This window comes from Pristis pectinata, chromosome 8 (genome assembly GCF_009764475.1).
Source record: "Pristis pectinata isolate sPriPec2 chromosome 8, sPriPec2.1.pri, whole genome shotgun sequence".
Classification (NCBI taxonomy): domain Eukaryota; kingdom Metazoa; phylum Chordata; class Chondrichthyes; order Rhinopristiformes; family Pristidae; genus Pristis; species Pristis pectinata.
The window spans coordinates 48234999-48262230 of NC_067412.1; positions in this window are offsets into that span (position 1 = coordinate 48234999).

Here is a 27232-nt window from a genome sequence, read left to right on the forward strand (position 1 = left end):
TTTTCCCTGGAGTGAAGGAGGCTGAGGGGTGACCTAATAGAAGGTATATAAAAGTATAAAGAAGCATAGATAGGGGTGGATAGTCAAAATCTTTTTCTTTGGTAAAAACAAGAGGGCATAGGTTTAAGGTGAGAAGAAGGTGTTTTAAAAGGCATCTGAGGGGTAAGTTTTTCTTGCACAGACGGTGGTTGATATCTGGAACTTGCTGCCCGAGGAGATGGTGGAATCAAATGCAGTCAAAATGTTCAAGAGAAATTTAGACAGACACTTTTAAATAGGCAAGGCATAGAAGGATACAGACCTAACAAGTGCAACTGAGGATTAAAGTAAATGGAACAAAAAGATTGGCATGGACATAGTGAGCTGAAGGGCATGTTTCTGTGATTCTAACTCATAACACCACTGGGAATGTGGAGAGAGATTGTCCTGATGGCCTGTTAACATCTGTTTATCAATGAATGCACAAAATGGGTGATTGGTCATCATTACTTTGCCATAGATGAGATCTTGCTATGCACAAACTGGAGCCGAGATCACGCTTCAAAAAGATGAAGTAATCCTGGATTTGAAGCATTCGATCTTTCTCTCTTTCCACAGATACTGCCTGATCTGCTGGGTGTTTCATCATTTTCTGTTTTTAATTCATCTGCAGTTGTCTTGATTTTCAAGGAGAGGTTTGAAGTTGAGAGAGAGAGAGTGATAGAAAAGAGAGAGAGAGAGAGAGACAGAATAAGAGATTCCCATGGATTGAAGAGGAAAAGGAGTGAGGAGCTCCATTCTCCATTAACATGTAACATACATTCTTCTAAAGCACCAGTTTATGTATGGCTGGGTTCCACTAGTATTCTTGTTCATTTAAAACTCTGAATGTTTGGCTTCATGTTTTATTCCTTCATTCCTGACATGCAGTCACAGGACAGCATCTGCCTGCGTCATGTAAACATACATTCCAAGCACTGGGATAACATGCAGCATTACCATTTACTGCCGTAGTAATTGAGAATGCTAAAGTGAAACCAGATGGTTTGTAGTACCTTGTGGCCAATGAAACCCAAGAATAATGTTTTTAAATCATTGCAGTTTTAGAACAATTTCTATAATTGCAATTGCAGCCACTTTTTAAAGAAAACAATTAAAGCTTCTCCACTTTCATTTACAAAAAGTGTAAGAAACTTGTGTTTCGTGACTTCAGAATTATACCCTGATCTATGATATCATACAACTAGATTATGCCAGCATTTAATAAAAAATAAGACAAATACTATTGAATGGTTCCCTTATACGATGAGATGGACTCTTAACCTCACAATCTACCTTGTTATGACCTTGCACCTTATTGTCTACCTGTACTGCACTTTCTCTGTAGCTGTGACGCTTTACTCTGTGTTCTGTTATTGTTTTCGCCCTGTATTACCTCATGCACTGTGTAATGAATTGATCTGTATGAACAGTATGCAAGTCAAGTTTTTCACTGTACCTCAGTACAAGTGACAATAATAAACTAATACCCAATATCAAAATTAACAACATTTATAAAGACAAATAGTAAATCCTCCAGCACAATTTCACATTCATTTAAGTAAAGCCTGTTGATACAATCAAAGTGCCACTCTGCCTTAATAGTTGTCCTTTCAAAGCAAGCTTGGATTATCTTTGGAAAAGTAATTGTACATATGCCAATAAGTAATAATCATAGCCTCCACATTCTCAAGTACAACAGTATGAGAGTATTAGAAATGTATTATTCTTTAACTGCTGGCTGTGATGATCCTTTAAAATATGATTGAAGGTGTTGCTATTTAATTATGTGAAAGAACCTTCTATTAGCATTCAGAGATTATCTGTTTAGAACAACGAGAATTCAGCAGAATCCCACAATTTTATGGTATGTGTGGATTACAGCTTTCTAAAAGATTCAAAATGTCATTCTTTTCTACTTGAACCACTTTATTTTATTATTTCATTCCAACAACAAACTAATTGCAGATATTCAGGAGTTTTGTAGTGTATTGGACAATTAAATGTCTGAAATGTTGAACAAGCTCAGTCATTGAGTGCATTAATGACTGAGATCAATATGTTTTTGGACTAAAGAATCAAGGGTATACTGGAATTGCACAGCAGGTGAGACAGCATGCAGAGTGAGAAAAACCAAGTTGAAGTTGCAGGTTGATAGCCTTACATCAGAACTAGTGAGGTGGGTATAATTATGACATTTAAAAGACATTTGGACAGGACATGTTGAGTTTATTGTCATGTACACAGGCTCGGTGAGGTAGAGGTACAATGAAAAACTTACTTGCAGCAACATCACAGGTACGTAGTCCAGACAACAAGAGAACATAAATTATACATAAGGTTATGCCAGACAGTGAAGAGAATAGACTGTGCAAAACAAGACATTAATGCAAAAAAACACAATCAGATACAAGACCATAGTAGTGCAAGAGGTAGTCCATAGTGTTCCGTTGCTGAAGTAGGGTTGGGGTTGTACAGATTGGTTCAAGAACCTGATGGTTATCGGAACATAGCTGTGGGACATAAGGCTTCCGTACCTCCTGCCTGACTGTAGCAGCAAGAAGAGCACATGACCTCAGTGGTGAGGATCCTTGATGATTGATGCTGCCTTCTTGAGGCAATGCCTCCTGTAGATACTGTCATTGGTGGCGAGGGCTGTGCCACTGGGCTCCATGCATGTGTCTGGCTCCACTTTGCATTAGCACATCAGAAGCAAGCAGGAGCTGGGGAGAACGTTATGAACCTTGTAGATCTGGCAGTGTCCTCAATTTTCCTTCGCAAATGATCTTTATGCTGATATTGAATGGCATACATGGCACAACGCAATCCAGTTTCCAGGCACACATCTTTTTAATTGTTCAAAGAGTTCGTGCCAATGTCAGTTTAACAGTGTCCAGAGCTTTTACATATTTGATCATTTAAAATATCTCAAAATTAACTAAAACAGTTTATCTTTTACATCTTCATCAAACTGTGCAGTGAATATTAATGTTAGCATTAACTCAGATTTGAAAAAAAATATTGTTGACAATGCATACCAGCAGGGATTGAATTCAGGCTTTGAAACTGAGGGAAAACAAGCTTGGAATATAAAACATAAAATGTGAATTGTGTGCAGATGTGTGTTGGCCTAAGACATGGTACCAGGTTGGCAGTCCTCTGTAACTCTTGGCCATGCTGCTTCGGAATCTGGCTGGCAGCTCTCTGTGTGAGTCAGGTTGCATGTCACAGACAGTCTATTCAATTACCAGAATACCCACACTGTTTAAAAGCCACCCTGTACCACTTCTGTGCTGCAGATGGCCTTTGCATCTGGCAAGGACTCGATTTCTGCAGACAAGACGATAATTCAGTTGAACAGCTGTCTGTTTTGACAAGCTTGCAGTGTCACACACACTGAAAAGACAAGTGGTGACAGATTTTCTGTCTTGTAACACTGTGCAGATTAATAATAAGATAGGGACTGACTGACACAGATTTCAGAGAGAGAAAGAAAAAGGAGCCATATTGATCTGAGGGTCCCACTTAGATGTTTATGCTTTGCATTGTCTGTGACAAAAGCTGCTTATCAAATCATCGCTTACCGTGCTACTTTAACCAAGTCCAAACACTGGCAAAATAAAGAAGCATTGGCGATGTCTTGACATTTACTAGTTAAAATTTATTGAAAGACAGCTTAAAATATCAATCATACTTTATTGTATCACAATAGTAACTGCATTTCAGACTGGGTCTAAAGTGACTGTGGTTTGCTTAGTTTGTGAAAAGCACAATATAAATTCTTTGTCTTTTCTATTGAACTTATCCATCAAATATTGGGAGTAATTTACAACAGTAACCTGGGAGAACTACGAACAATGCAGCTCAATGTACTGGGAAGCTGATAAAGTGCAGGGTAGAAATGAATGCTTTAGTCCTAGTGTTAGTCAGGAGTTCAAAAACAGCATTGACCTACCAGTGCCACCAAGTGAATTCAAGTGAGACTGGAGTCTTGAATGTTTGCAAACCTTGTAATACAAACACTCTCTTTATTCAGTTTACTTATGAACCAAAACGTTGGAATGTCTTGGATCAATCAGCCCTGAACTAAAATATCTGACAGCCAGCTAGGTTAAACGTACAGCAGTCTACTCAGCCCATCTGCCGATGCTATTGTGGACGATGTGTATATTGTGGTCTGGTGTTCAACTGCAGGACCAGCAAGCAGAGGTCTGCCCCACTGATCCAGAGACAGGATTTCAGGTCCCACCACAGCAGCTGGGTATTTTGAATTAAAGTCATTGAATAAATCTGAATTAAAAAACAGAAGTATTCTCAACAACAATGGCCATGAAATTACTGGATTACTGTATGAACACTTCTGGTTCACCAGTGTTCTGCAGGGACAGAAGTTTGCTGTGATTACCGGGTCTGAGTTATACATCACTCTAGACTCATGGCAATGTGGTTGACTCTTAACTGAGTCCCCATGTCAGAGGCACTTAGGGACGGAGAAACATCGCCGATGCTTTTTTATTTTGCCAGTGTTTGGACTTGGTTAAAGTAGCACGGTAAGTGATGATTTGATATGCAGCTTTTGTCACAGGCAATGCAAATCATAAACATCTCATAATCATAAACATCTGAGTGGGACCCTCAGATCACTATGGCTCCTTTTTCAACCTTTGCTAGACATGTTCACATCCTAAGAGAAAGCTGCAAATGAACCTCCCACCACTGCACTTCACCTCCAGCTACCTTAACTCTGTCCTCTTCATGTACCTGCCAACCTCTCCTTAAGTGCAACAATACTTTTCATCTCTTCTGTTTCATGTGGGACCAAGTTCCACATTATCACCTTACTGAGAAAGCAGCTGCTCATGAATCTCTGACTGGATTGAATAGAAGCTATCTTAAGCTTCTGTCCCCTCCTTGAGGTTCCCCACTAGAAACACTTTCTCAATACCTACCCTGTCATAAGCTTTGGTAATTTTAAAAGCATTCTGAACACCTTGCCTTTCTTGACAGAAAGGAGACCCAGGTTGTTTAATCTTTCTGAACAAATATAATCTCCCTGATATAGTTTTCAACTTTGAAAATCATTTTGCATCTTTTCCTGTAATTCTATAACCTTTTTCTTGTCTGGTAACCAAAACTATTCACTGTATTCCAAACATGGACTAAAAAAAGGTACTATAAAAAGTTCACCAACTTTTCTACTCTTCTGGAGATAAACTCCAGCACTCTGTTACACATATATTTCCACATCATCCTAGCTTTCTGACTCTAAAGATGTGTATCTGTTTCTCTGGATCCTTTCATTCCTCAATCTCATTTATTCCGTTTTCCATGGGACACAGATGGTTGTAAGCAGTGTGGGCCAATGATCATTTCAGTCACAAGCTCATCATTGCACCTTCAGCACTGCCAACAGGGTGTTCTACATTTTTATCATCAAAAATCTCCCTTATAGTATGGAGGCTAGTCCCAAGACAACAATTGGAACCTGAAGGGTAGGCAGGCAAACAGGACATTTGGCCATATTGAGAGGATGATGTTGTAGGTGAGCATGGTCAGGGGCCGGAGGCTGGTTGGTCAAGTTGACAGCAAGCACCATTGGAACCCGGATTGTTGAGGAGGCTGGAGATTGAGTAAGGATCTAGGAGTTGGGGTGGAGATCTGGGCCTCCATTATGGCCTTCAGCTGATTGGGGGGGGGAGACAGGGGGTGTGGAGGAGGGGTTGAAGGGTTTCATGGGTCATGACCACATGAGGATGAAGATTGGAGATTAGGAGGCTAGATTAATGGATCCGCATTGAGCTTGGGGAGGGGATGATAAGGTTAGTGTTAGATTCAGAGGTTAGGAGGGAGGTCAGAGTTAGGGCTTTGGGAGGAATATCAGAGGAAAGGGGTTGGGACAGAAATGGTGGGATGATAGAGACATCAGGAGAGAGATCTAAGAGAAGGGTTTGGGAGGGAAATCAGTGAGTGTGGGGTTGCCCACAGAGTCAGCGGTGAGTCTGGGATGCACCTTAGTGGGACAGTGGTGTTAGACATGACTGCCCTTGGAAGGTCTAACATTAAAGGCCCTGTGGACAGCTTGGTTTATCTTCCCTAAAACACTCCATAGGAACATGATAGTGGTGCTCCTCAAGCTTATGTTGAGCTTAGTTGGAATGGTATAGGAAGCCAAGACAGAGAGGTCAGAGTACAAATGACATGGAGGATCAGAACCATGCATGGTAGATGTGAAAATCACGTTTGATGCACAAAGAGCAGGTCAAATTCCTGCAGCAGTGCATACAATATAAACAAAACATGGCTGCAATCACATTCCAAACAAAAAGCACATTTTCAGATAAATCACCCAAATTTAATGTTTACTTCAGAAAAAAGCAGTCCTATCTCTGGGCATTATAAGCACCTGTGGAGTATTTTTTATTTCTTTTTAATTTCAAGAGAACACAAGTACAACAGTATTCCATGAACAGGGTGATTGCATGTTGGTTTAGATCTGATGGAAATAATTTGCTGTTGGTCCCCACAGCTAGAGGTGTGATCACCTTGCAGGCTTTGGTTACCAGGCCTACTGGATTTTGGGAGAAGAACTGTTGCATTTTGCTCTGTAGATTCTTATTTGCCTGCATTGCAAGAGAAGCAAAGCTTCAATATTGGCTCTGAAGAGATTTGGGTCCTCTGAAAGGTTGTGTATAAATTTGAGTGGAAATGTGTGTACATTCATGTGGTTACCAAGGCAATGAAATACCCAGCATCTATGGTGAATGTACTTGGGAGACCTCTGTTGCAGCAGATTAAAAAAGGTCCAAAGCTCAGAGGAATCTTCAGGACTTCACCTTCATTTCACTCAACAGGGCAGAAGTAAGATAGATAAGATTTCTTTATTAGTCGCATATACATCGAAACACATAGTGAAATGCATCTTTTGCATAGAGTGTTCTGGGAGCAGCCCGCAAGTGTCACCACGCTTCCGGCACCAACATAGCATGCCTACAACTTCCTAACCTGTACGTCTTAGGAATGTGGGAGGAAACTCATGCAGACATGGGGAGAACGTACAAACTCCTTACAAACAGTGGCCGGAATTGAACCTGGGTCACTGGCACTGTAACGCGTTATGCTAACCATTACACTACCATGTCTGACTGAAACATGGACTGTTCCAGGTATCCTAGAATGAGACAGGTAGAGCCTCAGCACAACAGGTTCCCATGGCTCTGCCATATAAAACCTGTTTCTTTTCCAGTTTTTTGCAATTCCAGTTTACAGTCATCAGCCTGAAATTTCAACTCAGTTCCACTCTCCATTGACGCTGCCTTACTTGCTGAGCATTTCTAGCACTTTTGGCTTTTATTTCGGATTTTCAACATCTACAGTCACAAAGTCATAGAAAAGAGTCATACACAATAGAAACAGGCCTTTTGGCCCAAATTGTCCATGCTAACTGTGTTGTCCAGCGAGCTAGTCCCATCTGCCCACATTTGGCTGATAGCCTTCTAAAGCTCTCTTATCCATGTACTTATCCAGGTGGTTGCTAATGTGCTTGCCTCAAACACTATTGATGGCAGCTCATTCCAAATACCCACCATCCTTTGTGTGAAGAAGCTGCCTCTGATGTCCGTTTTAAATCTCTCGCCTCTGATCTTAAATCTATGCCCTCTTGCTTTTAGCACCTCCTCCCAGGGAAAAAGACAACATGATGTCTATGCCCCTCATGATCTTATATTCCTCTATCAGGTCACCCGTCAATCTCTTACATTCCAGAAAATAAAGTTCTAGTCTCTGCAACCTCTCTTTGTAACTCAGGCTCAGGCAACATCCCGGTAAATCTTTTCTGCACCCTTTCCAGTTTATTAACATCTTTCCTACAAGAGGGTGACCAAAACTGTGCACAATACTTCAAATGAGGCCTCACCAACATCTTATATAACTGCAACATAACTTCCCAACTCCTATACTCAATGCCCCAACCAATGAAGGTCAAGCGTGCCAAACACCTTCTTCACCATTATTTACCTTAGCCACTGCTTTCAACAAACTATGCACTTGCACTCCTAGGTCCCTCTGTTCCATAACACTTCCCAGGGCCCTACCATTCACTGTATAAGTCCTACCCTGGTTTGGTCTCCCAAAATGCAATAACTAACATTTATCCTCACATTTATTTATTTATACACATAAACAGTATTTTTAATTTTTTTTATGTTAGGGTTTCTCTGTCATGATTGTTTGAAGCAACATCAAGAGACAAATACATCCTGACTTATTGGCACCAAGCACAATTACATCCCACTCAAAGTGCCTGAGGGCACGTACCACCAGACTTAAGGACAGCTTCTACCCCACTATGATAAGACTATTGAATAGTTCCCTTATACAATGAGATGGACTATGACCTATGACCTCATGACCTCACGATCTACCTTGTTGTGACCTTGCACCTTATTGCACTGCACTTTCTCTGTAGCTGTGACACTTTACTCTGTACTGTTTTTTTTACCTGTACTACATCAATGCACTCTGTACTAACTTGATGTAACTGCACTGTGTAATGAATTGACCTGTAAGATCAGTTTGTAAGACAAGTTTTTCACGGTACCTCGGTACAAGTGACAATAATAAACCAATACCAATACCAATACCAAAGAGGCAATGGGCTTGCCTTGAGACAGTGCAGATTCACTGGTTAGACCCTCGAGAGGAGGACTGTGTCCAATGAGGTGACATTGACTGAGATGGCCCTATATTCACTGGTCTTCACAAAACTGCGAATTTCCCTTTCTGAGAAATATTCTGGAGGATATTGAGAAGGAAGATGTTGAAGAACAATTCCTTCAGCTTGGAGAGTTTAGAACTGGGGGATATAGCCTTGGGAAAAGCAGTTGGACATTGAGGACTGAGATCAGATTCATTTACTCAAATTCTTGTTAACTTTTGAAATTCTCTACCTTTAAAAGTTGTGAATACTTGTACATTCAATATTAATAGCCCTGGACTGATAGATATCTGGACAATGTCAAATTCTCCAACTTGAAATAACTGGCTCTTTTTTCCTGTCTACAAAAGAGCCATTTATACCTGAGGTCCTTTTTCCTTTTCCTCTCTGTGTATAGCTTAACCTGATGAACATATCCCAGTATGCCAGAACCACATCAGCAACAAAGTACACAACCATTGTTGCTTAATCAGATCCAACTTGCCACATCTACACCCTATCTGAGAAATCCCCATCGTTCCAGCCACACTCTGCTGCTACCTAGACCAAATTGTTTCTCTCTTTCTGATAAAAGACCCCTCATCTAAAACATTGACTGTTTCTCTTTCCACAGATGCTGCCTGACCTGCTGTGTTATTGAAACATTTTCCATTTTCTGTCTTTATATTATGTTAGCTTCAGTTCACCTTATCCTACTCATATAAGTCTGGCCTTCCAGACTGTTCCCACTACCTTACCATTAACAACTCATTTCATAGACCTAGAAGCTTAATGTGCTGATGTCTATTCCCATTAAGCCACTTTGTTTCATCCTATCACAGACATTCTCTTTGTTCAGCACATCCCTCCCCCTCCTTCTCTCCGAATGAAAACTTGCATCTCCCATTTTTCCCAATTTTGGCAAAGAGTCATAGTCCCAAAACATTGACTAGAAAAACAAAGGACTGCAGATGCTGGAATCTAGATGAAAACCACTATGATGCTTGAGGAACTCAGCAGGCCAGGCAGCATCCGTGGAGAAAAGCAGGCAGTCAATGTTTTGGGTCAGGACCCTTTTTCAGCACTGAATATAGGAAAAGGAGGAGCCTAATATATAGGAGGGAAAAGCAGAGCAGTGATAGGTGGACAAAAGAGGGGAGGCGGGTTGGGCACAAGGTGGTGATAGGTAGATGCAGGTAAGAGATAGTGATAGGCAGGTGCAGGGGAGGAGAGGAGAGCAGATACACTAGGGGATGCGTCAAAGGTAAGGAGAGAAAGGGAAAAAAAAGGGGTAGAAAAACCAGTTTGTGCTTGGAATTCTTCTGGCAGTAGAAGGGGCTGAGGACTGACATATCAGTGATAGTGCGGGAGGGGGAGTTGAAGTGACTGGCCACAGGGAGACACAGATCGTGGTTACAGACAGAGTGCAGGTGTTCTTGCGAAACCATCGCCTAGTCTGCATTTAGTCTCACCAACATAGAGGACGCCACACTTGGAGCACTGAATGCAGTAGATGATATTATGGTCACTGGTCTGCTTTTCCCTCCTATAAATTGTGCTTCCCCTTTTCCTATCTTCAGTCCTGAAGAAAGGGTGCTGACCCAAAACATTGACTGCCTGCTTTTCTCCACGGATGCTGCCTGGCCTGCTGAGTTCCTCCGGCATCAGAATGTTTTTCACCAAAACATTGACTTTTACTCTTTCCACTGATGCTGACTGACCTGACCTGTTTTCCAAAGTTTTCTGTTTTTAAAACAAAATCAAGGATTATTTTGATCACCAGTGATCTTCTTGGCACAGGCTGCAAGGCTCGTACAGCTTACATATATTCATGTTCTAATCCTTAGTCATATCTTGGTGATGAACTTCATTAAATGAGAAATTCATTAAGGGATACATTAAGCTCATTACCCTGTCATCCTGTCCTTCTTAAGGCATATCTCTTGGCCCTCCCATTGGCTGTTATCTTCTCCTCTTGTTACTTGTCGTGACTGATAGCTGATCCCAAGATGTGTGGCTGAAACCTTCCCAGTTCTATTCACAACTTTCACTGCTGTGATCCTTTGGAATTTTGCCTGTGATACCAGATCTGATGTGAAATTAAATCCTCCCTTTTCAATTATCATTTTAGTCTCACCCTCCCAATTAGCACTGAATGAGTTTTTATACAGGATTGGCCTTTCAAAAGGACTTAGTGCTTAATAATAAAACCCAGATGTATTTCCTGCTACCTGTTCATTTTTAACAACCCATTTACACTGCAGGAACAGAGAAAGAGCAACAAACACAGCTAAGTAACTCATTGATACTTTTGGCTGGTCTTTCACCAATGTCTTTTTAAAGCCATTATTTTTCACTGAAATTTAGAGCCATAGAACCATAGAACAATACAACACAATACAGGCCTTTTGGCCCACCATGTTGTGCCGCCCTTCAAACCACACCTAAGACTATCTAACCCCTTCCTCCCACACATCTCTCTATCTTAAATTCCTCCATATGCTTATCTAACAATCTCTTGAAATTGACTAACGTATCAGCTTCCACCACCACCCCAGGCAGCGCATTCCATGCACCAACCACTCTCTGGGTGAAAAACCTCCCTCTGACATCTCCCTTGAACTTCCCACCCATTACCTTAAAGCCATGTCCTCTTGTTTTGAGCATTGGTGCCCTGGGAAAGAGGCACTGGCTGTCCACTGTATCTATTCCTCTTAATATCTTGTATACCTCTATCATGTCTCCCCTCATCCTCCTTCTCTCCAATGAGAACAGCCCTAGCTCCTTTAGTCTCTCCTCATAATCCATACTCTCTAATCTAGGCAGCTTCCTGGTAAATCTCCTCTGCACCCTTTCCAACGCCTCCACATCTTTCCTATAATAAGGCGACTAGAACTGGACACAGTACTCTAAGTGTGGCCTAACCAGAGTTTTGTAAAGCTGCATCATCACTTCACGGCTCTTAAACTCGATCCCACGACTTATGAAAGCTAACATCCCATAAGCTTTCTTAACTACCCTATCTACCTGTGAGGCGGCTTTCAGTGATCTGTGGATATGAACACCCAGATCCCTCTGCTCCTCTAAACTGCCCAGAATCCTACCATTTACCTTGCACTCCGCCTTGGAGTTTGTTCTTCCAAAGTGTACTACCTCACACTTCTCTGGATTGAACTCCATCTGCCACTTGTCAGCCCAGGTCTGCATCCTATCAATATTCCTCTGTGAGCTTCGACAACCCTCCACACTATCCACAACACCACCGATTTTTGTGTCATCTGCAAACTTGCTAACCCACCCTTCCACCCCCTCATCTAAGGCATTTGTAGCGACTCACCGTCCAGTCAGGTGAACCGGCTCGGCAGTCGGGTCGCACGGTGTCGGAGCGACGAGGCCCAAGATGGCGGCGGGCCTCGTCTTTCCCAAGCGACGGGGAGAACCCGCGCGCGGTAAAGACTTGATGATGTAGTACTTACGTCATTGCCAGTTGCATTGGGCAGGAACAGTCTCCCTTAAAAGGCCCGCGCAAGGCGGAAAAATAAACCAGTTCTTGTTTGACAATCCTCCGACTAGCATCTTGTTTTATTTCGCAGTAGCAACCGCTACACATTAATAAATATCACAAAAAGTAGAGGTCCCAGAACCGATCCCTGTGGGACACCACTAGTCACAGCCCTCCAATCCGAATGTACTCCCCCCACCACAACCCTCTGCTTTCTACAGGCAATCCAATTCTGAATGCACACTGCCAAGCCTCCCTGGATCCCTTGGCCTCTGACCTTCTGAAGAAACCTCCCATGTGGAACCTTATCAAACGCCTTACTAAAATCCATGTAGACCACATCCACTGCACTACCCTCATCAATCTTCCTGGTCCCCTCCTCAAAGAACACTATCAGACTTGTGAGGCAAGATCTTCCCTTCACAAAGCCATGCTGGCTGTCCCTAATCAGTCCACGATTCTCTAAATGATCATAGATCCTATCTCTTAGAATCTTTTCTAACAGCTTACCCACCACAGACGTAAGGCTCACCAGTCTATAATTCCCTGGACTATCCCTACTACCTTTTTTGAAATTTGTTGGGGAAAATATAACATCTTGACCTTGAGGTTGCACCAGAGTGAAGAATCATGTACTATGTTTCTATGTTTCAATGCACTGGTTGGAACTTTCTCTCCCTGCCTGTCCTCTGAAGTGTGTTGAAGTGAATATGTTTAAGGATATCTTCACAACTTATTGGTATCGACAATATTATTTCCCTCAAGAGTGTATCATAAAGCTACATAATACTGCTCAATTGGATGTCAGCTTCCAAATCAGGATATTGTGGAATTGAAACTCCATCCCACTAGGTCCTGGGTACATCAAGAAGCCTTATACTTAGCTGGCTATATCAACAAAATCCTTCATTGTTACAACAAGGATAAATACATGGAAAGAAGGGGTTTGGGGGAGGTATGGGACCAGCTTGTTCAACACCATTATCGGCATGGACAAGTTGTGCTGAAGGGCCTATTTCTGTGCTGTATTAATCTCTGACTCTGTAACTGCTGACCTTTGGATAAGATGCAAAACTGTTGTCTCTTCTGTCTGTTCAGATGGACGTGAATGCTCTAACTAGGCAAACAGTAGTCTACGAATGAAACTAGACAGGTTGAAAGGCCTACTTCAATTTATTTTTTCAGAAAGCTTTCTAGACTGATAACCAACTGTGCCTTCTGACATCACAACCAGTAGCCAAATTGATACTTATAACAGAATCAGCATATTATTCTAAAAATAGCCAGTGGAAAAACAATTTATTCATATTTTAATTTAGTTGCCGCAGTAACGAAGTCATCATTAATGCTTTCCATGCTTGGTCCAGATGCAAATGGAAGGCAATGAGTACTTATAGAGGTTTTGTCTTCAGCGCTGGTGTCTTGGATGGTTAACCTCAGCCAAAAGTATTGTTCTGCCTGGTTGGTTAGAGGGATACTACATCCTTTTCTGCTCACTGTGGTCTCAGTTCTTGGGTTGTCTCCTTGCGACAGTTCTTGGGTTGTCTTCTTGTGACAGTATCTCTTCGCAACTTTGCAGACATCTTTAACCCCTCCCTGCTTCAATCTGAAGTTCCCACCTGCTTTAAGAAGACCATTATCATACTGGTATCTAAGAAAAACAAGGTAACAAGTCTTAATAACTACTGCCCAGTGGCTCTGACATTCACCATCCACCATCCTCTATTATGAAGTGCTTCGAGAGGCTGGTCATGGCACGCATTAACTCTAGCCTCCCAGAGGACCTCAACCCACTGCAATTCGCCTATCACCAAAACAGGTCTACAGCAGACACCATCTCCCTGGCCCTACATCCATCTCTGTAGCATCTGGACAGTAAAGACACCTACATTAGACTATTGCTTATTGACCACAGCTCCGCCTCCAATACTATAATTCCAAGCAAACTCAACACCTGGATCCTAGACTTCCTGACCAACAGACCGCAATCAGTAAGGATAGGCAGCAACACCTCCAACGTGATTATTCTCAACACTGGTACTCCACAAGGCTGTGTCCTCATCCCCCTACTCCACTCCTTATGCACTCATGACTCTGTGGCCAGATTCTTCTCTAATGCCATCTACAAGTTTGCAGATGATACCACTGTAGTGGGCCGTATCTCAAATAACGATGAGTCGGAGTAATGGAAGGAGAAAGAGAGCTTAGTGACATGGTGTCATGACAACAAACTTTCCCTCAGTGTCAGCAAAACAAAAGAGCTGGTCATTGACTTCAGGAAGGTGGGCATGCACGTGCTCCTGTCTACATCAATGATACTGAGGTTGAGAAGGTTGAGAGCTTCAAGTTCCTAGGAGTGAACACGACCAATAGCCCGTCCTGGTCCAACCACATGGACATCATGGCCAAGAAAGCTCATCAGCACCTCTACTTCCTCAGCTGGCTAAAGAAATTTGGCATGTCTTCTTTGATCCTGAACAATTTTTATTGATGCACCATAGAAAGCATCCTATCTGAATGCATTACATCTTGGTACGGTAACCTCCCTATCCACAAGAAACTAGAAAGAGTTGTGGACACAGCTCAGCACATCACAGAAAGAAGCCTCCCCTCCATGGACCCTGTCTGTACTTCTTGCTGCCTCGGTAAAGCAGCCAGCATAATCAAAGACCCCACCCACCGTGATATTCTCTCTTCTCGCATCAGGTAGATACAAAAGCCAAGCACATACCACCAGGCTCAAGGACAGCTTCTATCCTGCTGTTATAAGACTATTGAATGGTTCTCTAGTATGATACGATGGACTCTTGACTTCACAATCTACCTCGTTATGACCTTGCACCTTACTGTCTACCTGCACTGCATTTTCTCTGTAACTGTGACACTTTATTCTGCATTCTGTATTGTTTTACCTTGTACTAAAAACTTCAATACTATAAAGTGGTGTTTTTTTCCAAGAAAGTGTTTCCTTTCAGTTTCTTTCTATCTTAGATTTGACTTTGAATTCACCTACTCCAACTTTTATTTCCTCTCAGATCTTGCACTAATATACAATTCTTCTGTCTGGTTGGTTAGAGGGATACTACTTCCTTTCCTGCACACTGATCTATATGAACGTTATGCAAGACAAGTTTTTCACTGTTCCCTCGGTATAAGTAACAATAATAAACCAAGTCCAATTCCAATTGCTACGTAACATGTCATAAACTTTATGTTACAGTTAGATCTTGTATGATAAGATGGATTCTTGACCTCACAATTGACCTCTTCATTGCCCTTGCACCTTACTGTCTGCCTGCACTGCACACTCTTTGGAACTGTAACACTATATTCTGCATTCTATTATTGTTTTTCCGGTTGTACTACCTCAGTGTACTGATGTACTGAAATGATCTGTGTGGATGGCATGCAAAACAAAGTTTTTTTGGGTACCTCGGTACATGTGACAATAATAAACCAACTTAACAATCCCTTGCCGTACAAAAACCTGGAACTTTGAGCTTGCCAAACATTATAGCAAGGTAGGTGACTTGAGTTAAGGAAGGAGTATGAGTGCAGTTTCCTGCACTCGGTGTCAGATGTGGGAGTTCCCAGAGTCTCCCTGCCTCCGGGAGGGCTACATCTGCACCCGGTGTGTCGAACTGCAGCTCCTGAGGGACCGTGTTAGGGAACTGGAGATGCAGCTCAATGATCTTCGTCTGGTCAGGGAGAGTGAGGAGGTGATAGAGAGGAGTTATAGGCAGATGGTCACGCTGGGACCATCAGGATCAGGCAATTGGGTCACAGTCAGGAGGGGGAAGGGAAAGGGGAAGGGGAAGAGTCAGGTACTAGAGAGTACCCCTCTGGCTGTACCCCTTGACAATAAGTACTCCTGCTTGACTACTGTTGGGGGAGACAGCCTACATGAGGGAAGCAACAGTGGCAGTGTCTCTGGCACAGATCCCGGCCCTGTGGCTCAGATGAGTAGGGAAGGAGTGAGGAGGGCACTAGTGATGGGGGACTCTATAGTTAGGTGGGCAGACAAGCGATTCTGTGGATGCAGGTAAGAAACTCGGGAGGTAGTTTGCCTCCCAGGTGCCAGGGTCCGGGATGTTTCAGATCGCATCCAAGATATCCTGAAGGGGGAGGGAGAACAGCCAGAGGTCATGGTACATATTGGTACCAACGACATAGGTAGGGAAAGGAATGAGGTCCTGAAAAAGGACTATAGAGAATTAGGAAGGAAGTTGAGAAGCAGGACCTCAAAGGTAGTAATTTCCGGATTACTGCCTGTGCTAAGCGACAGTGGGTATAGGAACAGAATGAGGTGGAGGTTAAATGCGTGGCTGAGGGATTGGAGTAAGGAGCAGGGATTCAGATTTCTGGATCATTGGGGCCTCTTTTGGGGCAGGTATGACCTGTTCAAACAGGATGGGTTGCACTTGAATCCCAGGGAGACCAACATACTGGTGGGGAGTTTTGCTAAGGCTACTGGGGAAAGTTTAAACTAGAATTGTTGGGGGGTGCGATCCGTACTGGAGAGACTGGGGAAGAGGTGTTTGGCTCTCAAATAGAGGAAGCTAGGAGTAAGTACCATAGGCAGGTGATAGAGAAGGGATGTGTTCAGACAGGCTTGAGATGTGTCTATTTTAACGCAAGGAGTGTTGTGAACAAGGAGAATGAGCTTAGAGCTTGGGTCAATACTTGGAGCTATGATGTGGTGGCCATTACGGAGACTTGGATGGCTCCGGGGCTGGAATGGTTGATTCAAGTGCTGGGTTTTAGATGTTTCAGGAAGGACAGGGAGGGAAGCAAGAGAGGTGGGAGAGTGGCACTGTTGATCAGAGATAGTGTCACGGCTGCAGAAAAGGCGAATGTTGTGGAGGGATTGTCTACGGAGTCTCTGTGGGTGGAGGTTAGGAACAGGAAGGGGTCGATAACTGTGCTGGGTGTTTTTTATAGGCCGCCCAATAGTGACAGGGTTATTGAGGAGCAGAGAGGGAAGCAGATCCTAGAAAGATGTGATAATAACAGAGTTGTTGTGATGGGGGATTTTAATTTCCCAAACATTGATTGGCATCTGCAGTCAGTGAGGGGTTTAGGTGGGGTAGAGTTTGTAAAGTGTGTTCAGGAAGGGTTCTTGACATAGTATGTAGATAGACCTACAAGAGGAGAGGCTGTGCTTGGTTTGATATTGGGAAATGAACCTGGTCAGGTGTCAGATCTCTCAGTGGGTGAACATTTTGGTGATAGTGATCATAATTCTATCTCCTTTACATTAGCACTGGAGAGAGATAGGAACAGACAGATGAGAAAGGCATTTACTTGGAGTAAAGGGTATTATGAGGCTCTCAGTCAGGAAATTGGAAGATTAAATTGGGAACAGATGTCCTTTGGGAAAAGTACGGAAGATATGTGGCAAATATTCAGGGGATATTTGTGTGGCGCTCTGCATAGACATGTTCCGATGAGACAGGGGAGTCATGATAGGACACAGGAACCGTGGTTTACAAAGGCTATAATAAATCTACTCAAAAGGAAAAGAAAAGCATACAAAAGGTACAGAGAGCTTGGTAATGTTAGAGATCTGGAAGAGTACAAGGCTAAAAGGAAGGAATTAAGAAAGAGATTAGGAGAGCCAGAAGGGGACATGAGAAGGCCTTGGAGGGCAGGATTAAGGAAAACCCCAAGGCGTTCTACAAGTATGTGAAGAGTAAGAGGATGAGATGCAAAAGGATAGGGCCTATCAAGTGCAGCAGTGGGAAAGTGTGTATGGATCCAGAAGAAATAGTGGAGGTACTTAATGAATACCTTACGTCAGTATTCACCATGGTTAAAGATTTGGGGGATTGTAGTGGGGACTTGCAACAACCTGAAAAGCTTGAGCATGTAGATATTAGAAAAGACGTGGTGCTGAAACTTTTGGAAAGAATCAAGTTAGATAAGTCGCCAGGACCGGATGAGATGTACCCCAGGTTGCTGTGGGAGGTGAGGGAGGAGATTGCAGAGCCTCTGGCGATGATCTTTGCGTCATCGATGGAGACTGGAGAGGTCCGGAAGATTGGAGGGTTGCGGATGTTGTTCCCTTATTCAAGAAGGGGAGTAGGGATAGCCCAGGGAATTATAGACCGGTGAGTCTCACCTCAGTGGTTGGTAAGCTGATGGAGAAGATCCTGAGAGGCAGGATTTATGAACATTTGGAGAGGTATAATATGATTAGGAATAGTCAGCATGGCTTTGTCAAGGGCAAGTCCTGTCTTACGAGCCTGATTGAATTTTTTGAGGATGTGACTAAGCACATCGATGAAGGGAGAGCAGGATATGGATTTCAGTAAGGCGTTTGATAAGGTACCCCATGTGAGGCTTATGGAGAAGGTGAGGAGACATGGGATCCAAGGGGACATTGCAGTGTGGATCCAGAACTGGCTGGCCCACAGAAGGCAAAGAGTGGTTGTTGAAGGGTCATATTCTGATTGGAGGTCGGTGACCAGTGGTGTACCTCAGGGATCTGTACTGGGTCCCTTACTCTTTGTAATTTTTATAAATGAGCTGGATGAGGAAGTGGAGGGGTGGGTTAGTAAGTTTGCGGATGACACAAAGGTTGGGGGTGTTATGGATAGTTTGGAGGGCTGTCAGAGGTTACAGAGGGACATAGATAGGATGCAGAGTTGGGCTGAGAAGTGACAGATGCAGTTCAACCCAGACAAGTGTGAAGTGGTTCATTTTGGTAGGTCAAATATGTTGGTGGAATATAGTCTTAATAGTAGGACTCTTGGCCGTGTGGAGGATCAGAGGGATCTTGGGGTTCGAGTCCATAGGACGCTCAAAGCGGCTGCGCAGGTTGACTCTGTGGTTAAGCAGGCACATGGTGTATTGTCCTTCATCAATCGGGGAATTGAATTTAGGAGCCAAGAGGTATCGTTGCTGCTATATAGGTCCCTGGTCAGACGCTACTTGGAGTATTGTGCTCATTTCTGGTCGCCTCACTACAGGAAAGATGTGGAAGCCATAGAGAGGGTGCAGAGGAGGTTTACAAGGATGCTGCCTGGGATGCAGAGCATGCCTTATGAAAGCAGTTTGAGGGAACTTGGCCTTTTCTCCCTGGAGAGACGGAGGATGAGGGGGGACCTGATAGAGGTATATAAGATGATGAGAAGCATTGATCGGGTGGGTAGTCAGAGGCTTTTCCCCAGGGCTGAAATGGTGGCCACAAGAGGACATAGATTTAAGGTGCTGGGGAGTAGATATAGAGGAGATGTCAGGAGTAATTTTTTTACTCAGAGAATTGTGAGCGCGTGGAATGGGCTGCCAGAAACGGTGGTGGAGGCGGATACGATAGGGTCTTTCAAGAGACTGTTGGATAGGTACATGGAGTTGAGAAAAATAGAGGGCTATGGGTAAGCCTAGTAATTTCTAAGGTAGGGACATGTTCGGCACAGCTTTGTGGGCTGAAGGGCCTGAATTGTGCTGTACTTTTTCTATGTTTCTATGTTTCTATTGTTGTCAGGGGAAAAAAATCCACTTACCTCCTCATCCATTGCTAAAATCAGACAGTGACAGTGATGTCCCATTCCACTAAGAACTTAGGAACCAAATCGTCTATCAGATCAAGGTCCAGATCTTACTGCTAAACGCTAGCAGTTCTGTATTGAACTTTTTTTCATTTACACACATGAGTTTGGGACTTTGGTGCATGCACATTTGACTGTGGAAGTCCCAAACTTGCCTATGTGCCAGGTCATTCACTTCAATGAAGATTTTACAGTGTCAAGGAATAACAGAGTATCAGAATCAGAATCAGATTTATTATCACTGACTTAAAAGACATGAAATTTGTTGGTTAGTAGCAGCAGTACAGTGCAAAGACAAAAAATTACTATGAATTACAAAAATAAATAAATAGTACAAGAAAAGGAATAACGAGGTAGTGTTCATGTGTTCATGGACCGTTCAGAAATCTGATGGCAGAGGGGAAGAAGCTGTTCCTGAATCATTGAGTGGGGGTGTTCAGGCTCCTGTACCTCCTCCCTGATGGTAATTGGCATTGGTATTGGTTTATTATTGTCACTTGTACTGAGGTACAGTGAAAAACTTGTCTTGCAAGATCATACAGATCTTGTCATACAGATCAATTCATTACACAGTGCAGTTACATTGGGTTAGTACAGAGTGCATTGAGGTAGTACAGGTAAAAACAATAACAGTACAGAGTAAAGTGTTACAGCTACAGAGAAAGTGCAGTGCAATAAGGTGCAAGGTCACAACAAGGTAGATCGTGAGGTCATAGTCCATCTCATTGCATAAGGGAACCACTCAACAGTCTTATCACAATGGGGTATAAGCTGTCCTCAAGTCTGGTGGTACATGACCTCAGGTTCCTGTATCTTCCACCCAATGGAAGAGGAGAGAAGAGAGAATGATCTGGGTGGGGGGGTTCTTTGATTATGTGACTGCTTCACCAAGACAGCGATAAGTAAAGACAGAGTCCAAGGAGGGGAGGCTGGTGTCCGTGATGCGCTGAGCTGTGTCCACAACTCTCTGTAGTTTCTTGCAGTCCTGGGCAGAGCAGTTGCCATACCAAGCCGTGATACATCCAGATAGGATGCTTTCTACAGTGTATCGATAAAAGTTGGTGAGAGTCAAAGAGGACAAACTGAATTTCTTTAGCCTCCTGAGGAAGTCGAAGCGCTGGTGCACTTTCTTGGCCGTGGCATCTCCATGATTTGACCAGGACAGGCTGTTGGTGATGTTCACTCCCAGGAACTTGAAGCTCTCAACCCTCTCGACCTCAGCACCATTGATGTAGACAGGTGCATGTACACCGCCCCCTTTCCTGAAGTCAATGACCAGCTCTTTGGTTTTGTTGACATTGAGGGAAAGGTTGTTCTCATGACACCATGTCACTAAGCTCTCTATCTCCTTCCTGTAACTCTGACTCATCACTGTTTGAGATATGGCCTACAACGGTGGTATCATCTGCAAACTTGTAGATGGAGTTAGAGCAGAATCTGGCCATGAGTGTATAGGGAGTAGAGTAGAGGGCTGAGGACGCAGCCTTGTGGGGCACCAGTGTTGAGAATAATCATGCCGGGGGTATTGCTGCCTATCCTCACTGATTGCGGTCTGTTTGTTAAAAAGTCAAGGATCCAGTGACAGAGGGAGGTGTTGAGTCCTAGGTCTCGGAGTTTGATGACAAGTTTGCTTGGGATTATTGTATTGAAGGCAGAGCTGAAGTCAATAAACAATAGTCTAACGTAGGTGTCTTTACTGTCCAGATGCTCCAGAGCTGAGCGTAGGGCCAGGCATCCGCTGTGAACCTGTTTCAGCGATAGGCAAATTGCAGTGGGTCAAGATTGTCTGGGAGGTTGGAGTTGATGTGTTCCATGACCAGCCTCTCAAAGCACTTCATGATGGTGGATGTCAACGAGAAATAGGCATGTCCCAGATAGTGAGGGCCCTTCGTGATGGATGCAGCCTTTTTGAGGCACTGCCTCTTGAAGGTGTCTTCGATAGTACAAAGGGGTGTACCCGTGCTTGAGCTGGCCGAGTCTATAACCCTCTGTAGCCTCTTGCGACCCTGTGCATTGGTGCTTCCATTCCAGGCTATGATGCAACCAGTCAGAATGCTCTCCACCGTACATCCGTAGAAATCAGTGTCTTGGGTGACATATCAAATCTCCTGAAACTCCTAATGAAGTGGAGCCACTGGTGTGTCTTCGTCACTGCATCAATGTGATGGGCCCAGGAGAGATCCTCCGAGATGTTGACACCCAGGAACTTGAAGCTGCTCACCCTTTCCACTGCTGACCCCTCAATGAGGACTGGTGTGTGTTCTCCTGACTTCCCCTTCCTAAGTCCACAGTCAATTCCTTGGTGTTGCTGACATTGACTGGGAGGTTGTTGTTACACCACTCGACCAGCTGATCTATTTCACTCCTATATGCCTCCTCATTGCCATCTGAGATATATTATGTTATATAAGGCAAACCACCTGATTAATGTTTACTGTAATGTTTTAACTGTTTTTTAAATTATTCATTTTTCATTTTTAATAGTTATGGAATATTTCCAAATGTCAGGAACAAGCTGCAACATTTCAGAATCTAGACAGTTTTGACAAATACAAAACTTCAGGTGCTGGAAATCTGAAACATAAACAGAAAATACTGGAAATATTCAATAGGTCAGGCAGCATCTGTGGGAAGAGAAACAGAGTTAATGTTTCAGGTCAAAGACACGTCACCAGAAACAAAGACCCTTCACCTTTCACTAAAGAGAGAAACAGGTTAGTTTAAAGATTGAAACACTTCACACTTCCATGCCACACTCCAATTATCCCATGAACAACCTGCCCCCCAAAACAAGCCTGGCCCCAGTCTGTCATAGAGATTCTCTTTGCCATCCCTCCCCCAGTTTTCCTGCCATCTAAAACCAATCTTCTTCTCTCTTCTCCTGTTCTAATGAAGGGTTTTCGACCTGAAACATTAACTCTGTTTCTCAGGAGTGCAATCAAACATTGGACTCCATGTGGAACCCAGCAGAGGAGCGGGAAGTTGTGACAACTCTCCAGCCCCCGGGCTGTGAAATCTGTCCAAACAACTGGCACTGCATTAGCCCCAATGCAGAAACAGTTTTTCCATTTATTTGAAAGAAATATAACTCTGAGGAACAATGATTTAATTATTTTTCATTATTTTTTATTGTGTTTGTTTATGTAATGTTCTTAATTGTTTTAAGTGCAGTTAAGTGTTCTGTGTCTTTATTTTACATTTTAAATATTTTAATTTCACCAATATTTAATTTCTAAATGTTGGTGATATTCAGAAGCATTAAATATTCTTGAGAGCTAAGCCATAACCTCCCCTCTATGACACTGTCATAAGGTTAGTCACATGTACATGTGATTAATAATCTTTATTAGTCACATGTGCATCGAAACACACAGTGAAATGCATCTTTTGCATAGAGAGTTCTGGGGGCAGCCCGCAAGTGTCGTCACACTTCCAGTGCAAACATAGCATGCCCATAACTTCCTAAACCAATCATCTGGAAACCAGAACACCCAGAGGAAACCCACACAGACACAGGGAGAACGTACGAACTCCTTACAGACAGCAGCGGGAATTGAATCCGGGTTGCTGGCGCTGTAATAGAGTCACACTAATCACTACACTACCGCGTCTGCCCCATGTGTCAGTATTCAAGGCCTTGCTACCTTATGTTATGGTTCAGGCCAGTTTTGGAACATAATTTAATGCTAGGTGATCTACAAAATTGATGTAGATTAACATGTTAAACTCGAGAGTTCTAATTACCCACATGTTACATTTTATTACTCTTCAGGTCATCGGAACCTATGTAAATATCATTTTCTTAGAAACATAACTAAACATAGACTAAAAGGAAGAGGTCATTTATTATTAATAACACTGCTGTTTCAAATGGAATGTGGCCTAAATGTAATTAGGAAAAGGAGAAAACTCTCAACTATTTTAATCAAATCAATTCCTTAATGGCTACACATAACACTTTGCTAAATGTATATTGTCCTAAAAAGTCAGAGTCCATGATTTATTTAACAATGTTTGTGTGAACATTCAATGTTTAATCTTATTAATCATGGACTTATATATATTATTACATTTTTATGTATGTATGTGATCTAGACACACCAAAGAATTTCTATGATACAAGATGACAGTGATATGTCAGATGTTTCTGTATCTACCTGCATATGATGCCATTTTAACAAAATGACAGATCTAAAAGGGGTATAAAGTTAGGGCTGCTGCCCACAACTGTGTCAAAGAACAGAGAAACTAACAAAATAGGGAAACTACCTTCTGAAGAATTTTAGTACCAAGCTTGAAAAAGAAGATTCAATTCTTGTTGAATTATTTAAATAAACATGTGGTTTTATGAAAATTTTCTCCACGGGTCAAATTACATATTAATGGCTTATCCTCTCTAAAACATCCAAACTGAGAAGCGGATGCAGTGTTTCTTACAAAGACCCCATTATTTCACACTGGGACCTTAGGGACGTACAAAGGAATTAGTTCCTTTCATCGGCTAGGAGATGTAAAGCTCCCTATTTATTTTTTCATTTGTTGCAAACATTGCTGTGTTTTATTTGGCTGTCACAGGACATGTATCTGTTTGTGTAATGAAAGAATATTTCTGTTCCCATTTGGCTGAGTTGATTTGTAATGCCCTGATGGCAATACTCTGCCCAGTGTTCTGTACTTATTGGCAGGCTTGTGTTGTTAATACTGGCTTACAATGGCTCTCCAAGAGAAGGTACACAAAGTGCGTGAGTATGGATGTTGCATAGGGACAAGATTGCTGGTAAAGCAGTAACCAAGAGCCATTGTCTGGATCACACACGAGGTATTTAAGCATTCCAACCCTCACAGGAGTCAGTGACTGAGGATGGGTGTGGGAGGGGGAAGAATAAGAGGAAAATTGGCAGGAAGTAAGGATTATTGGTTGTGAGAATAAGAATATCAAATATCAAATGTTATGTGGAACAACATGAATCCTTACTTAATTCCAAGGTCTCTAGGATAACTCTTGAAACCAAAGTATCATTATAATTCAGCTCTGGTTTATGCCTTATTAACTTCAAGAGCTTTTGCATAATCCATTGCGGTTTTCAAAAGCTTCAACGGCCCATGACAGTGTGAATTTAATATGATAGCTACAAAGATTGGGTTGAATGGTCATTCTCCATTGGACACCATCCTTGCTCGAAGTGACTCCAAGGATATGTGCCAGAAATTGGATCACTGAGAGCTTCTTTTCAGCTCTATGTGATTAAAAACCGATTTAAGGCAGAGTAAATCACACTTACAGCCATTTCCAGATAAAATCTCACCTATTGTGAAATTCAAAGAGATACTTCCTGTCATGGGTCACCCTGGTGACCCCAATTTGACCTCAGCATCAAAGACACATGTCACATCATTCCTCTTGCAACACTCATCCTGAAGCAGTGCAAAAGCATGGGACCATGGTTTCATTGGGTAACATGTTGTAGGGTGTTCCTGGGCCAACCTGATCTTAATGCTGCAGGACCAAACCTGTAGCCCTACTGCAGGCTGGTAATATACTACCCCAATCCTTGATGTCCCCCCATCCTCACACCACTCCGCCCAACTGTTCATTTCTTTGTTTTCATCTCCTATCCAGTGTGGAATTGGGAGACCCAAATTTCATCAGCGACTTGTGGAGGGGGATATAACTGTGCAGCAGTCACTTGCTCCTGGGTACTAAGTAAATTTCTAAGCAATCCTGCAGCCCGCAAATTTCATGACCTGATAGAATCTGTCTTTCATGGCTATATGAATGCAAGGTTCCGACACCCCTATCACTACCTAAAATGGATAATCCTCAATTTCTAGTCGCATTTTAGTCCCTTGATCTTGGCCCACTGATCACACAGAGAATCTAATCTCCAAGACCTGGCCAAGTTGGCAAGTTCAGACATCATTCAATCAATGAGACAGTCTGTCCCAATTGGTGCATTTCTTCTGCAGCAGGGTGCTCTGGAATAGCAAGCACACAGTGTCAGCTGGTATAATCTAGGTTGTATGTGACTAAAGAACATCAAAGAGATTGAAGTGGATAACATTTCAGGATTCTTACCCTGTTTTGGATCTTTTTCTTTTAGTCATTCAGATTCAGATTAGTTTATTGTCATGTACACCAGCATGCAATGAAATTTCTTGCTCGCATGAAGAGTGATACTCATAGAGTAAAATGGGATGTGGGCATTATTGTCATGGCCAAACTTAGTCGCTCTGAAGAAGTCAATAAGCCATCACCTTGAAGCTGGGCAGTCCATATGGTGAAGGTACTCGTACAATAGAGTCAAGGAGAGAGCTTCCAAATTTCAGGCCAATAACATTCACCAAAATATTTCCAAATGTGTAAGTTGGGGGAGAATTTGCAGAGGAAGAAATGTTTCACTCAGATGGTATTTACAATCTAGTCTGAGAAGGTAATGGAGGCAGATACAGTCACAAGCATCTGGGCAAGCACTTGAATGGTCAAGGTGTCAGAGGTTACAGACCAGGTGCTGGTAAATGGGATTAGTAAAGATAGGTACTTGATGGTTGGCATGGACATGCTGGACCAAAGGACCTGTTTCCCTGTTGTTTGACTCGATGACTTTCAGTGGTGTCACCATGTGCCTGCTACCTGTGTCATTATGGCAAAGGAGGTTGTCAATTTGAGAGACACAAGAGACTGCAGATGCTGGAATCTGGAGCAACAAACAATCTGCTGGAGGAACTTAGCAGGTTGAACAGCATCTGTGGGAGGAAAGGAATTGTCAACGCTTCGGGTCGAAACCCTGCATCCTGTTCATTTGTTGCTTGTGAGTTTAAGAGCTGCTGTTGAAGATGCGAAAGGAGGCATGGATCTTGTTGGCTCACACTGGCAGTTCCAACTGGTAGATCCACGACTGTGGAGATAATATCAGACTTACATTGGATTCGGAATGCCAAAATTGTCAGTTCACTCCTCTGCAGGAATTTCCACTGACTTCAGGCCCACAGTCCAGCCTTACTGAGATTCCCTGGAATTTATACTGGGAATGTTACTTCTTGGATTGTGGTGCACGATCCACATCCCCGTTGATTTAAATGGGTATTGTGGGGCTGTGAATAACAAGGAACTTTTTAAATTGTTTTGCTTTAATTTTTTTGCATTTGAAAGGCCTTTAGGTGATCTTTTTAAAGTATATTTTCCAACACTTTAAAAGATTTATTTTGATGTTAATAGTTTTTAAATGTCTCTGAATGTGAAAGCTATTTAATTGGTATTGGTATTGGTATTGGTTTATTATTTTCTCTTGTTCCAAGGTACAGTGAAAAACTCGTCTTACATACTGTTCATACTGATCAATTCATTACACATTGAGGTAGTACAAGGTAAAACAATACAGAATTCAGAGTAAAATGACACAGCTACAGAGAAAGTGCAGTGCAGGTAGACAATTTAAAAACTAATTGGTAAAATTCAAGACTTGACAGCTG